Source organism: Scyliorhinus torazame, chromosome 5 (assembly GCF_047496885.1).
Source record: "Scyliorhinus torazame isolate Kashiwa2021f chromosome 5, sScyTor2.1, whole genome shotgun sequence".
Taxonomy (NCBI): Eukaryota; Metazoa; Chordata; class Chondrichthyes; order Carcharhiniformes; family Scyliorhinidae; genus Scyliorhinus; species Scyliorhinus torazame.
The window spans coordinates 173,968,593-173,979,266 of record NC_092711.1 but is presented as its reverse complement, the minus strand read 5'-3'; the positions used below and the strand labels follow the sequence as shown (position 1 = coordinate 173,979,266).

At 47.5% G+C, this 10,674-nt stretch overlaps 1 long non-coding RNA gene across 1 annotated transcript; it reads right to left on the bottom strand.

The window, feature by feature from the left end:
* LOC140422417 (uncharacterized) lies at positions 1 to 8,904 on the bottom strand. Its single transcript, XR_011947447.1, has 2 exons — positions 8,492 to 8,904; positions 1 to 6,333 (listed from the first exon to the last, which is right to left on the bottom strand). It is a non-coding gene; the product is annotated as an uncharacterized lncRNA (long non-coding RNA).
* Positions 8,905 to 10,674: the final 1,770 nt, after the last annotated feature.

The window sequence follows — 10,674 nt, the reverse complement described above, 5'->3', positions numbered from 1 at the left end:
TTGATAGATTATAGATTTATTGCTTCACTGATTTATTGGTACCTTTAAGAATGAATGCAGTATAATTCTTAAATTCAGTATACATACAGACAGAAAATGGAATATCCACAAGGCAAAGTCATTGTTTCAGATAAAAATATGAGAATTGCTGCACAGGAACTTAATTATGTGTCAGAATCTAACACTGTTTCAAGAAAAGTTGCATAAAAGCCCTCGTAGTGAATAAACCATTGTTCTACAAATACATTTAGTAATGAAAACGAATTGCAGCCTCAGCAACACAAACATTTACAAAATGTAGCAAAGCCTTAGCAACAAGCAACGTTAATGCAGAACACCTCATCTTCAGAGGATTGGTACACGTGGCGGGAGCATGTAGATATTTAATTAATTTGATAGACATTAATGAATCTTAAGTCATGACGAATGCCTGGGTAACAAATCATGCTACAAGTGACAGAGAGTTTTTTGAATAAATCAGGAAGCCTCAGCTGAGAATTTGAAACCAATAAGGGGTTAGACCATTGATGAGAATTTGATTTATTTTTACGTAAGAGAATCAAGGTGGATAATTAACAATAAAGTTGTATTTTTGGACACCTCCAATCAACCAGATCTTCGGCTCATTTTTGAAGATAAAATAGATCTCATCGCTCACAAAATGGCCAAAATAAGTGTAACCCTGAAGATTGGAAACTTGTTTTAGAATTCAGCAAAGGAGGATCAAGAAACTCATAAAGAGAAAATAGAATACGAGAGCAAACTGGTTAGAAACATTTTCCTTTATAATGTGAAAAGGACAAGTGGGAGGAGGAGCTGGGCTAGAGGATGGTCTATGGGCAGACATGTTGAGTAGAGTCAACACGTCCGCAACATGTGCCAGGCTCAACCTGGTACAATTTAAGGTTGTTCACCGGGCTCACATGACACTGGCCCAGATGAGCAGATTCTTTGGTGAGGAGGACAGGTGCGTAAAATGTGCAGGAGGACTGGCGAACCATGTCCACATGTTTTGGACATGTCCAAAGCGGCGGGGATTTTGGCAGGGGTTTGTGGAAGTCATGTCCATGGTGCTAAAAATATGTGTGGCACTTGAGTCCAGAGGTGGTTATTTTCGGGGTGTCAGAAGACCAGGGAATCCAAGAGGAGAAAGAGGCAGACTTTCTGGTCTTGGTTCCCTGGTAGCCCGGAGATGGATACTATTAGCATGGAGGGACTCAAAGCCCCCGAAGTTGGAGACCTGGCTATCGGACATGGCTAGCTTTCTCTGTTTGGAGAAAATCAAGTTCGCCTTGAGAGGGTCTCTGTTAGGGTTCGCCCGGAGGTGGCAACCGTTCATCGACTTCTTTGCTGGAAGTAAATCGTCAGCAGACGTGGGGGGCGGGGGGGGAGGGGGGGGGGGGTGTTTAGATTAGAGTAGGGGGTCAATAAGGCTTTTGCACAATGTTTATGGTTTCATGTATATTGTTTATTTGGTTGTTGTTACTATACCAAAAATATCTCAATAAAATGCTTTTTTTTTTAAAGTGAAAAGGAAAAGATTAGCAAAGACCAATGTGGGTCCATTCCAGGCAGAGACAGGAGAGTTTATAATGGGGAATAAGGAAATGGCAGAGAAACTAAACAATGTGTGCCTGTCTTCATGGAGGACATGAAATCGGCCCAAAAACACAAGAGAACCAAGGGACTAGTAAGCACGAGGAACTGAAGCAGATTAGTATTAGTGAAAAAGTAGTGCTGGAGAAATTAATGTGGTTCAAAGTTAATAAATCCCCAAAAGCTGATGCTCTACATCCCAGAGTGTTGAAAGAGGTGGCTGTAGAGATAGTGGCTACATTGGTGATCATCTTTCACAATTCTATAGATTCTGGAATGGTTCCTGCAGAATGGAAGGTGGTAAATGTAACCCCACTATTTAAGGAAGGAGAGAGAAAATGGGGAACCACAGACCCATTAGCCTGACATCAGTAGGAGGTAAAATGCTACAATTTATTCTAAAGGATGTGATAACGTACGGATTAGGAGCTGGAGTAGGCCACTCGGCCCCTCGAGCCTGCTGCACCATTCAACACGTTCACGGCTGATCTGATTGTAACCTCAACTCCACATTCCCGCTAATCCCCCGATAACCTTTCACCCCCTTGCCTATCAAGATTCTATCCAGCTCTGCCTTCAAAATATTCACAGACTCTGCTTCCACTGCCCTTTGAGGAAGAGAGTTCCAAAGACTCCCAAGAGAAAAAAGTTCTCCTCTGTCTTAAATGGGCAAGTTATTACTTTTAAAGTGACTCCAATTTCTAGATTCTCCCCCAAGAGGAAACAACCTTTCCACATCCACTCTGTCAAGTCCCTCAGGATCTTATACGGTTCAATCAAGTCACCTAAACTCCATCGGACACAAGCCCAGCCCGTCCAATCATTCCTCATAAGACCAGCCTCCAATTCCAGGTATGAGTCCAGTAAACCTTCTCTGAACTGCTTCCAACACATTGACACCATACCTTAAATGAGAGCAATACTGTACACCGTGCTCCAGATGTGGTCTCACCAATGTCCTGTATAACTGAAGCATAACCTCCCTACTTTTGTATTCAATTCCCCTCACAATAAACAATAACATTCTATTAGCTTTCCTAATTACTTGCTGTACCTGTATACTCGCCTTTTGTGATTCAGGCTCTCGGACACCCTCTGAATCTCAGAGCTCTGCAATCTCTCACCATTTGGATAATAAGCTTTTTTTATTCTTCTGGCCAACTTCACATTTTCCCACATTATTCTCCATTTGGCAGGTCTTTTCCCACTCACGTAACATATCTATATCACTTTGTAACCTCCTTATGTCCTCTTCACAATTTACTTTCCTACCTATCTTTACATCATCGAAGCCGGAGTTGGCCATTCAGCCCATTGAGCCTGCTCCACCATTCAATATGATCATGGCTGATTATCCACTTCAATGTCTTTTTCCCCACACTGTCCCCATATCCCTTTGTGTTATTGGTAATTAGAAATTTGTCAGTTGGGTGGCACAATGGGTAGCACTGCTGTCTCACGGCACCAAGAACCCGGGTTCGATCCTGGCCCCAGTCACTGTCCGTGTGGAGTTTGCACATTCTCCTCGTGTCTTGTGGGTCTCAACCCCACAACCCAATTAGATGTGCAGTGGAGGTGAATTGGCCACGCTACACTGCCCCTTAATTGGAAAAAAATAATTGTGTACACTTAAATTTATTAAGCAAACAAACAGCCGGGAGAAGAAGCACCGTCTTGTGGTCCAATATTCCAAAGTGTGGTCCGGGGATGGATCATCAGGCGCCCTAGATGTTTGTGTAGCAGTGGTCAAGGATGTCGGGGTCCCTGTCGGGACAGGAGATGTGTTGGTGGAATTTTGGCAGTACACTCTTGAGGTTGGCCTGGTTAAAGTCCCCGGCCACGATGAACAGGGCCGCCGGGTATTTCATTTCATTGTTATTTATAGCGATGTACAATTCATCAAGCGCCTTCTTCACTTCCGCCTGGGGTGGGATGTAGACCACTGTGATAATGGCAGAAGTGAACTCCGTGGAAGGTATTTTGGATGAGACTTCACAGTCAGGTATTCCAGGTCCGGGGAGCAGTAGTTCGCCAGGGTCGCCACATCCGAGCACCAGGAGGTGACGAGGAGACAAACCCCTTCACCCACTCCATGTTCAGTCCTGGATGTGATTAACAGCAGGAATAACAGCAGAATTTAACCGGTCATCACTTGTGAACCTTTTGGTGTCTCAGCATGTTGGATGACTGAGTGAATCCCTCCCCACAGTGAGAGCAGGTGAATGGCTTCTTTCCAGTGTGAACTCGCTGGTGTGTCAACAAGGCAGATGAATCACTAAATCTCTTCCCACAATCAGCACGGTAGCATGCTTTATAAAGCATTAGTTAGGCCCCATTTAGAATACTGTGAGCAATTTTGGGCCCTACACCTCAGGAAGGACATACTGGCACTGGAGCGGGTCCAGCGGAGAGTCACACGGATGATCCCAGGAATGGTAGGCCTAACATACAAGGAACGTCTGAGGATCCTGGGATTATATTCATTGGAGTTTCGGAGGTTGAGGGGAGATCTAATAGAAACTTACAAGATAATGAATGGCTTAGGGACGTAGGGAAGTTGTTTCCATTACCAGGGGAGACTAAGACCCGGGGGCACAGCCTTAGAATAAAAGGGAATCACTTTAGAACAGAGATGAGGAGAAATTTCTTCAGCCAGAGAGTGATGGGTCTGTGGAATTCATTGCCACAGAGGGCGGCGGAGGCCGGGACGTTGAATGTCTTTAAGACAGAAGTTGATAAATTGCTGGTTTAGCTAGGGGCTGGTTTAGCTCACTGGGCTAAATCGCTGGCTTTTAAAGCAGACCAAGGCAGGCCAGCAGCACGGTTCGATTCCCGTACCAGCCTCCCCGGACAGGCGCTGGAATGTGGCGACTAGGGGCTTTTCACAGTAACTTCATTGAAGTCTACTTGTGACAATAAGCGATTTTCATTTCATTTCAAATTCTTGATTTCTCGAGGAATTAAGGGCTATGGAGAGCGGGTAAATGGAGTTGAAATCAGCCATGATTGAATGGTCGAGTGGACTCGATGGGCCGAATGGCCTTACTTCTGCTCCTATGTCTTATGGTGGTTAGCACAATTGCTTCACAGCTCCAGGGTCCCAGGTTCGATTCCCGGCTTGGTTCACGGTCTGTGCGGAGTCTGCACGTTCTCCCCGTGTGTGCGTGGGTTTCCTCCCACAGTCCAAAGATGTGCAGGTTAGGTGGATTGGCCATGCTAAATTGCCCTTAATGTCGGGTGGGGGTTATGGGGATAGGGTGGAGATGTGGGCTTGGTGCTCTTTCAAAGAGCCGGTGCAGACTCGATGAGCTGAATGGCCTCCTTCTGCACTGTAAATTCTGTGATCAGAGCAGGTGAATCAACTCTCCCCGGTGTGAACTCGCTGGTGTCTCCGCAATGTGGATGATGTTTGAAATCTCTTTGTGGAGTGAGAGCAGCTAAACGGTCTCTCCTCAGTGTGAATGCGCTGGTGTTCCATCAGTATCCAAGAGCTTTTAAACCCACTCCCACAGTCGGAGCATTTAAAGGGTCTCTCATTGGTGTGAGTGACATTGTGGTTCAGCAAGTGATGACCGAGTGAATCTTTTCCCAGTCGGAGAGGTGAACGGGCTCTCCCCAGTGTGGCCTTGCTTGTGTTTCATCAGGTTGGATGAAGTTCTAAAGCTCCTTGTGCAGTGAGAGCAGCTGAACGGTCTCTCCTCAGTGTGAACGCGCTGGTGGGACATCAATCGCTGTGAGCTTTTGAAACCCCTTCTGCAGTCAGAGCATTTAAAGGGCCTGCTCTTGGTGTGAGTGACATTGTGGCTCAGCAGGTTGGATAATTGAGTGAATCCCTTATCACACACAGAGCAGATGAATGGCTTCTCCCCGGTGTGAACTCGCTGGTGTGCCTGCAGGTTGGATAACTGAATGAATCCCTTATCACACACAGTGCAAGTGAATGGCCTCTCCCCAGTGTGAACCCGCTGGTGTGTCTGCAGGTGGGATAACCGAGTGAATCCCTTATCACACCCAGTGCAGGCGAATGGCCTCTCCCCGGTGTGAACTCTCTGGTGTCTCTGTAGGTGGGATAACCGAGTGAATTCCTTCCCACAGACCGAGCAGATGAACGGCCTCTCCCCAGTGTGAACTCGTTCGTGTCTCCGCAGATTGCCAATGTCAGTGAATCCTTTTTCACACTGAGAGCAGGTGAACGGCTTCTCTCCAGTGTGACTGCGTTGATGCCTTGCCAGCTCATGCGGGGCTGTGAATCCCTTCCCACACACAGAGCAGGTGAACGGTCTCTCTCCATTGTGACTGCGTTGATGCCTTTCCAGCCCGTACGGGCCTTTGAATCCCTTCCCACAGTCCTCACATTTCCATGGTTTCTCCATGGTCTGGGTGATCTTGAGTCTCACCACGTTGGACCATCAGTTGAAGCCTTGTCCACAGTACACGTGTACAGGCTCTCCCTGATGTGAATGGTGTAATATGTTTTCAGACTGTGTCACTGGTTCAAGCTCTTTCCACAGTCAGTGCTCTGTAACAGTCTCACATGGGGGATGTGTGTGTGTCTCAGTGCTTTTCCAGACACACTGATGTTTAAAATCTCTTGAAGCAGACAGAATAGACAAACATTTCTCCTTCTAGATTCAAAGGCCGATGATATTCGATTCCCAAGAATTGAGTGACTCAGTCAGTTCTTGACGTGATATTTAGTTTGAGATATCGGCCTCAAACGCCTCTCATTCTAACTTCCTGCAAAAAGATTTTACAAAAGTGATCACTGTCAGTGCAGAATAAGAAATTCAGAACAAACAATTCTAGTTTCTAGCAAACATTCTTTGCTCTCTCTCTTACCCTCAAATGCTCTAAATCTCCATTCCACACACTCTCCCTCCACTCTCACTCTGCTGTATCTAATATTCACTCTCCAAATTCTCCTTAATAATAATCTTTATTATTGTTACAAGTAGGCTTACATTAACACTGCAATGAAGTTACTGTGAAAAGCCTTTGGTCGCCACACTCCGGCACCTGTTTGGGTACACAGAGGGAGAGTTTAGAATGTCTAAATCACCTAACAAGCACGTCTTTCGGGACTTGTGGGAGGAAACCAGAGCACCATGGAAGAAACCCATCACTCCCGGAGTGATGTCCTGGAGCAGAGATGATTGACCTTCAACCACCATTGTCCTTTGTGCCAGGTATGACTCCAACCAACGCAAAGTATTCCCTCAGATTCCCATTGACTCCACTTTAACTAGGGCTCCTTGATGCCATACTCAGTCAAATGCTGCCTTGATGTCAAGGACAGTCACTCTCATCTCACCTCTGACATTCAGCTCTTTCGTCCATGTTTGGACCAAGGCTGTAATGAGGTCAGGAGATGAGTGACACTGGCAGAACCAAAACGGAGCGTCCATGAGCAGGTTATTGCTAAGTAAGTGCCACTTGATAGCACTGTTGATGACTCCTTCCATCACTTTGCTGATGATGGAGAGTATTCCGACAAGGAATTCATTAGTTGGGTTTGATTTGTCCTGTTTACTGTTCCCTTTAATGTCAACCTTTAAATGTGAACATTAGGAAACAGTAAGAAGTCTTACAACACCAGGTTAAAGTCGAACAGGTTTGTTTCAAACACTAGCTTTCGGAGCACTGCTCCTTCCTCAGGTGAATGAAGAGATATGTTCCAGAAACATATGTATAGACAAATTCAAAGATGCACGACAATACTTAGAATGCGAGCATGAAATGAAAATGAAATGAAAATCGCTTATTGTCACAAGTAGGCTTCAATGAAGTTACTGTGAAAAGCCCCTAGTCGCCACATTCCGGCACCTGTTCGGGGAGGCTGGTACGGGAATTGAACCGTGCTGCTGGCCTGCTTGGTCTGCTTTAAAAGCCAGCGATTTAGCCCAGTGTGCTAAACCAGCCCCTTTGCAGTTAATTAAGTGTTTCCATATCCAGAGATAGGGGTACCCCCAGGATAAAGAGGTGTGAATTGTCTCAAGCCAGGACAGTTGGTAGGATTTCACAAGCCCAGGCCAGATGGTGGTGGATGAATGTAATGCCACATGAATCCCAGGTCCCAGTTGAGGCCGCACTCATGTGTGCAGAACTTGGCTATAAGTTTCTGCTCGTTGATTCTGCGTTGTCGCGCGTCCTGAAGGCTGCCTTGGAGAACGCTTACCCGGAGATCAGAGGCTGAATGCCTTTGACTGCTGAAGTGTTCCCCGACTGGAAGGGAACATTCCTGCCTGGTGATTGTCGCGTGATGTCCGTTCATTCGTTGTCACAGCACCTGCATGGTCTCGCCAATGTACCATGCTTCGGGACATCCTTTCCTGCAGCGTACGAGGTAGACAACATTGGCCGAGTCGCACGAGTATGTACCGCGTACCTGGTGGGTGGTCTTCTCACGTGTAATAGTGGTATCCATGTCGATGATCTGGCACGTCTTGCAGAGATATATATCACCATTACATGTTCTCACGTGCAATGGTGGTATCCATGTCGATGATCTGGCACGTCTTGCAGAGATATGTATGTTTCTGGAACATACCTCTTCATTCACCTGAGGAAGGAGCAGCGCTCCGAAAGCTAGTATTTGAAACAAACCTGTTGGAATTAACCTGGTGTTGTAAGACTTCTTACTGTGCTCACCCCAGTCCAACGCCGGTATCTCCACATCCTTAGGAAAGAGACCATCCTTTTAGCCAGACAAATAAATGTGTCAAGCTGAGGGAGCAAAGGATGTCAATGTCTTGAAGAGAGAGAGAGACCTGGGCCAAGCTTTCCAGAGTCTGCAGCCTCCCTGGATTCACTTCCTTTCCCTTCAGTTGGTGCAAGTCACCAATTGAAGGTCAGAATAAGAAAATAAATGGGGGAGAAAATTAAGTGTTTTACTCACAGATGTTGGACAGGAGTCTGTGAGCAACTCAAGCTCATTCAGGGTTGGAGGAACAACAGCTTTGCTCGGCAGAAACCTCCATGTTCAGCTTTCGCATTGAGACAATGGGGACGCGCTGATTGGCGGAGGAGCAGAGTCCTTCCGGTCCTCCAATCTTCCCATTGGTCAATACCTCAGCAGTCAGGTCAGAGGCGTGGTGCTCCCCTGCACATGCGCAGCTTCCCCTCTCTTTTCGACATGCGCTGTCCCGGGTCAGGGGAGAGGGATTTCACCAACACATGCGCAGCTTTCCCTCTCCGTTAGACATGCGCATTCCCGTGCCGGGGTGGGGGAAGGAGCGATCACCGAGCGGCTTCTTGCTCTAGCCGGAGTTCTCAGCCGGTTGCTTGGAAACCGTCTCGAGTATCTGTCGGGGGAGGGGGAACAAAGAGTGTGGGCGGGGCTCCCGTGTTCGCGCGCCGGGCGGGTGCGCGCTAATGTAGTGACGTCACAGCGAAGCGAATTTATTCCGATTGGTTGATTTAGGACGAGCTCCTTTGTGATGTCACAATGTGGAGGTTGGACAATGAGCTTCAGACTAAAACTTCCTTCTCTGGGCAACATCTGGGAGCATCAATGTCTCCCCCTTTCATCAGGTCATAAGATTTCGGAGCAAAACTAGGCCATTTGGCCCATCGAGTCTGCCCCACCAGGATCTCATCCTGGCCTTAACTCGACAGTCCTGCCACTTCTCCATAACCCATCAACACAGTACCAATTAAAAACTCCTAAATTTACTCACTGTCCCAGCTCCACCGCACTCTGGAGTAGTGAATTCCACAGATTCACAGCCCTTGGGAGAGGCAGTGTTTCCTCAACTCTTAGAATTTGCTACCTCTTTTTAAAAATAATCTTTATTGTCACAAGTTGGCTTACATTAACACTGCAATGAAGTTACTGTGAAAAGCCCCTACAGTAACACCACCTAACTTTTTTTTGACAAACAATTTTATTAAGACATTTTGGCACAATAAACAACAATAATATAAAACAGTGTGCAAAAAAACAATCGTTATAGTGCAAGAAACCCAGCTCCCCTCCCACAAGAACCAGCCTAAGTACCCCCCTAACCTACATTACCCTAACCCCGCCCCCCGCTGACGATTAATTTTCCGCGAAGAAGTTGATAAATGGTTGCCACATCCGGGCGAACCCATACAGCTTTCATCCAGACCGAGAAAGCCTGCCATATCTGATAGCCAGGCCTCCGACTTCGGAGGTTTTGAGTCCCTCCATCCCAGCAGAATTCGTCGCCGGACTACCAGGGAAGCAAAGGCCAAAACGTCAGCCTCTCTCTCCCCCTGGACTCCCGGGTCCTCCGAAACCCCCAAAATAGCCACCTCTGGACTCCTCACCACCCCTGTTTTCAGTACACAGGACATAACATCCGCGAACCCCTGCCAGTACCCCCTGAGTTTTGGACATGCCCAAAACATGTGGACATGTTTCGCCGGCAGCCCTCCCGAACATCTGGCGCACCTGTCCTCCAATCCGAAAAATTTACTCATCCGGGCCACTGTCAAGTGGGCCCAGTGGACGACCTTAAATTGAATCAGGCTGAGCCTGGCGCATGTTGTGGTCGTGTTCACCCTACTCAACGCCTCCGCCCATAAGCCCTCTTCTATCTCACCTCCAAGGTCCTCTTCCCACTTAAGCTTCAGCTCCTCGGTCTGACTCCTCCGCTCCCATAAGTTCTTTATATATATCCGAGACCCTCCCCTCCCCCACCCATCCACTGGACACTACCCTGTCCTGGATCCCCCTGAGTGGCAGGCGTGGGAAGGACTGAATCTGCGCAGAAAGTCCCGCACATGCAGGTACCTGAACTCATTCCCTCTCGCCAGCCCAAATTTCTCCTCTAACGCCCTCATGCTCGGGAAGCTCCCTTCCAAGAATAAATCCCCCATCCTCTCAATCTCAGCCCTCTGCCATGCTCAGAACCCACTGTCCATATTCCCTGGGGCAAACCGGTGATTATTGCAAATTGGGGACCAAACCGATGCTCCCATTCCCCCCATGTGCCTTCTCCATTGGCCCCAGATCCACAATGTCGCTACCACTATGGGGCTCGTGGAGTACCGTGCTGGTCGGAGTGGCAGGAGCGCTGTAACCAGGGCTGCCAAATTGGTCCCCCTGCACAAAGC